The sequence below is a fragment of the Sinocyclocheilus anshuiensis genome, unplaced genomic scaffold (genome assembly GCF_001515605.1).
Source record: "Sinocyclocheilus anshuiensis isolate Anshui unplaced genomic scaffold, SAMN03320099.WGS_v1.1 scaffold183, whole genome shotgun sequence".
NCBI lineage: Eukaryota > Metazoa > Chordata > Actinopteri > Cypriniformes > Cyprinidae > Sinocyclocheilus > Sinocyclocheilus anshuiensis.
In genome coordinates, this window is record NW_015548309.1 from 2,462,400 (window position 1) to 2,467,383 (window position 4,984).

Genomic DNA, 4,984 nt, shown 5'->3' on the forward strand with positions numbered 1-4,984 from the left:
GTAGTTAATGCTGCTCAATGTGAAAGCCCGCAGGTGATGGAGATTTACCGCTGATTACAGAACCGGCTTCACTGATAAGATGCGCGTTAAATATCACATGCGATTTATCGTGCAGCCCTAATCCAAACCGTGTGGCGGAGGCGCGGAGAGCTCGCGAGCCTAAGCATTGCCACGACTAACCGATTCATGATTTATTAGAGATTTAATAGTTACTCCCCAACACTGATCGTGACGATGGGTAAATACATGCTGTTTATCCATTTGACCTGACACCTTCAATGAAGATATGGAAGGAGCAATGTGTGTGGGATGAAGAAAGACTCCCATCACAGGTAAAGATTCAGAGCAACTATAACAACTATTACAAACGGTTTGTTTTACTAAGGAGCAGAGAAGCATGACTTCTGTGAATAATCACTGAGTGACTGACTTAAAAGGTCAATTCAAGTTCAATTCGTTCCTTTCCAATTATAGACCTTAGTCAAAGTAGACGTCATGTTCAATTAGGCACAAATGAAAATGAGAGTTTCCAGGACAGAAGTCTGTCTTAATTATTGATTTGTTTCTTACAAACAAGCAGGTTTTTACTTCACAAGACATTAACTGATGGACAGGAGTCGTGTGGATTACTTGTGGATTATTGTGATGTTTCTATCAGCTGTTTGGACTCTCATTCTGACGGCACCCATTCACTGCAGAGGAACAATTGGTGTGCAAGTGATGTAATGCTACATTTCTCCAAATCTGTTCTGATGATGAAACAAACTGCATCTTGGTGTGTAAAGTTTGAGCAAATTTTCATTTTTGGGTGAACTATTCCTTTAAGACAGTCGACAAAGATATCTCTTGGCCTTGTTTTCATTTGCTTAAATGTAGGATCATAAGCCATTTCAAAATGTTACACTCTGAATGTCTTAACACTTTTAATGCATGGTATATTTTCATAAAGAAGCTCCCTAATCGAATAGCATGACACTGCACTATTCAGACAACCATTACAACAATGTTAACTGGAATCGACCGAGCGGGAGGTTTCAGACATGATGTTTCTTTCATGATGTTAACGTCTTTAACCACTGGATAATAATTATTAGAGCCGTTTTTCTCTGGATTCACAGGTTAAGTATAAATCAATAAACCTATAATCACAGATCAGTGTGTTTCAATAAAACAGACTCTGATCAGTCGATATGCGGTTCCAGCCACGCAAAAATACTTAATACAGCAAGAGTTATGAAACTCTATGAAGGTTTGGGATCGGTAAGATTTTGTAATGTTTATGATGCATTTATTTGAACAAAACAATACAGTAAAAAACAGTAAAATTGTGAAATATTATTACAATTTAAAATAACTGCTTTCTATTTGAATATGCTGTAAATTAAAATATAATTTATTCCTTGACAAACCCCAAACTTTTAAAAGGAAGTGCCATTAAAAAAAAATGAAGTTACTGTACCTGACAAAACATTTATAAAGAAACACTTTGCCTAATTTGCCTAACAATGCCTTTTTTCCATGAATATATTCACAACACAGCACAAACTCTCTGACCTCATTGCTTAATAGTTCACAGTTATGAGTCACCTGTGAAAGACCGGAGGACACGTCTGTAGAGGTTATGATGGTGAAGGCCAACCTCTGACATCTGAGCTCTCAGTGGGGTGCTTCAGTCACGCTGGATGAGCCAGAGCCGAGGCTGGTGAGAGCCGCTGTGACTGCGTGTGTGTGGCGGCAGAATCTCTCTGGGCATCTAGGGTCACTAATAAGGAGATGTTTATGCAGAGAGTGTCAGAATCTTGGTGTCTTTTCCCCCCTTTCCTTCCCTTCTCTGTTTTCAATTATTTACAATTTTTGAGAAGGAGAAAGGAAGAGGGAAAAAAATAAGAAGAAATAAGTAGTCAAGCTTTTGGACGTTTCTCGATGCCGTACTGCACTTTTCTCAGAAACATCATGCATATTTAAAGTTAATAAAGCCTATTCCTTACCTTTTATCCAGACTTTTTAATGCTGTGCAAGAGAGGAGGAACTGGGAACATCAGAGTGCTACTCAGAGGCATCAGCTGTGTCCTCAGGTTCAGTGTGACGAACCAGACCACGTCCCTGAGGAAACCATGCACACATCATTATTATACTGATGACACAAAAACAGCATAAAATACTACAGCATTGCAACTCTAGAGATGCTTTTTGGCTCAGAGTGGACTGCTGATAATAGGCATCATGTTTAAGCTTTGGTGTCAATGAAAGCTTTTTGGCTTTCATACAGTATTTATGGAAGAGCAGATTGGCAAAGAAGAAAAACATGAACAGTTTAAACTTTAAGATTTAAGAAAGCTCTGTCAGAGCTGCAGTGCAATCACATTATTTATTTTTATTTGTCACTCTCTTCTATCTGTCTGAAAAAAGCATTCAAATAATTACCAATTAAAACAAAATTTACCATAAGAACTTTATCTAGGGGCCTAAATGTATTTTAGATGTATAAAATAAATCAAATAATATAACGTTTCATGTCTGCTAAGAAATGTATTAAAACATTATTTTAATAAATTCTACATTATTTTATTAATTTATCAAAAATCAATTTATTGCCAGTAAATGTTCTTAATTCACATATGGCAACTGGCAAGGATTTATCTTCTAGTTATACTGTAGATCCTGCCAATAGCTTAAATGAAATTAAAATAAATGTTAATATATTATACATTATTTTATTCATTTATCAAAATCAATTTATGGCCAGAAAATGTTCTTTATTCACCCATGGCAAGTGGCTGATTAAAAAGTACATTTATATACAGTAATTAGAGTTGCATTTAAAAAAGTATTTCGTCTTCCTGCTATTGTCTTCTAAAGACAACATTTACAGTCTAGTGGTACCAGTCCTATGAACAATTTGTCGTCACTTTGCATGTATGTGAACTTTGGTTGTACTATCGGCTCAAACATAGGCATTTCCACTGAGCAAAAAGGCAGCGGGTGGATTTGGTAGGGAGTCCGACGGAGATGGCCATAAATCAGGGCCGGCATGGCAGGATTCCGACAGGCTGCTATGGCTTTATCTGCTGAACAGCTTTCATCCTCCTCAACCCGTTTATGCATATCCACTGGATATCCCACCTCCACGGTGTCCAAAGCTCGGGCTCAAGGCCTCTCCAAACCCGCAGTCTTCCCAGAGATCCCTTCCCTGCTTAACTGATTCTGCTGGGGTGTCAAAAAAAGAGAAATATATATCTCATTATTTATTTAGGCAAGCTTTGATATGGGTGTTTTTAAAAAGGGTTAATACATACAGTATAAGGCTTAATCCCGTGGGGGGTGGGTTTAAAATTTCATGAACAACTATCCGAAAAATAAAAAGAAACAATTGCAAGTTTTGAAAAATTCAGCTTTTTAGATTTTTAAGTTGATTATGAACTGACTTACTGAACATGACATATGTTTGGAGGGAAGGGTTGAAAAATGAGAGGTCTTGATTATGTCATCTGAAAAGGAAAATTGTTTACGAGATGGATCAAATTACATTTTGCCAAAAGATTACAAAGATTATCTCTCTGCCAACCCATCTACTTCTATCTATCCATCCACCTACCTATCAAGCCATCCATACGCTGTCTACCTACCCATCTACTTCTATTCATCTATCTATCCATCTCTTCACCCATACCATCTATCCAACTATCCATTTCTACTCATCTATCTATCTACCAACCCATCTACTTCTATCCATTCATCCAACCATCCAGCCACCCATATTTAAAGTGAAAGTGAAAGTGACGTGACATGTGGCCAAGTATGGTGACCCATACTTGGAATTAGTGCTCTGCATTTAACCCATCCAAAGTGCACACACACAGCAGTGAACACACACCCAGAGCAGTGGGCAGCCATTTTTGCTGCGGTGCCCGGGGAGCAGTTGGGGGTTCGGTGCCTTGCTCAAGGGCACCTCAGTCGTGGTATTGAAGGTGGGAGAGAGCGCTGTACATCCACCTACAATCCCTGCCGGTACGAGACTCGAACTCGCAACATTTGGGTTACGAGTCCGGCTCTCTAACCATTAGGCCACGACTTCCCCAGTCTATGGAGGACGATTACCATATCTAAAGTATCTACCTACCCATCTACTTCTATTCATCTATCTATCTCTTCACCCATCAACCTACCATCTATCCAACTATCCATATCTACTCATCTACAGTATCTACCTACCCATTTACTTCAATTTATCCATCCATATCTACCCATTTATACTGTCTACATACTCATTTACTTCTATTCATCTATCCATCTCTTCACCCGTCTATCCATCCATCCATATATACACCCATCAATCCATCAATCCTATATAGTTTTCTTTTTCATCTAAACACCAATAGAGGAAATGTATTTCTTGGTCTCAATGGAAAACTACCATTGATTTCAGAGCTCTCAGACTCTCAGATCGGCCCACAGTATCCTGACGTAACATGCCTGTAATCACTAGCACAGAAAGGGGAAAAGGAGAGGAAGGTGGAAGCACAGGGACGGTGGCAGCCCGAGATGCTGGCGGAGCCGTGGAGAGCGAGCAGGGAAAGGCAGCAGGCTTCAGCCCCCAGCATATTCATAAATCAGCTCTTTCAGGAGCTGTCAGCCACTCCATAATGAGGGTTATTATTCAGCTCGGGTGTCAAAGTTACTATCAAAGGACCGTCTCTGGAAGGCCTTCTCACTCTGCTCCTTGTTAAATAAACAGCGGTGTACACAAAATGGCAAACAAGACGTGGGTCAACCTGATACAGAGCGGGGCCACGCGGGCCTCTGGAGTAATTTACCCTTCGGGAATAGCCGACTGGGGAGATGGATGATATCAGGCCTTTCAGAAAGATTAATGGTGAGAGAGGACAACAGAAAAGAAGAAGTGAGAGGAACTGAGATGTTGGAGAGGTAGAAGGAAAGATGGCATCACATCTAGAAAGGGGTAATAAAGTTTGTGTTCTGGATA

General features: G+C 39.6%; 1 long non-coding RNA gene across 1 annotated transcript in view; it reads right to left on the reverse strand.

The window, feature by feature from the left end:
• Positions 1-3,190, reverse strand: part of LOC107656349 (uncharacterized) — an 18,274-nt gene extending 15,084 nt beyond the window's left edge. Inside the window, exons 1-3 of the long non-coding RNA XR_001630561.1 lie at positions 3,124-3,190; positions 1,989-2,103; positions 1,588-1,762 (exon numbers count right to left, since the gene is read on the reverse strand). This is a non-coding gene — a long non-coding RNA (uncharacterized LOC107656349). The remainder of the gene's footprint in view (positions 1-1,587; positions 1,763-1,988; positions 2,104-3,123) is intronic.
• Between the last annotated feature and the right edge of the window lie 1,794 nt (positions 3,191-4,984).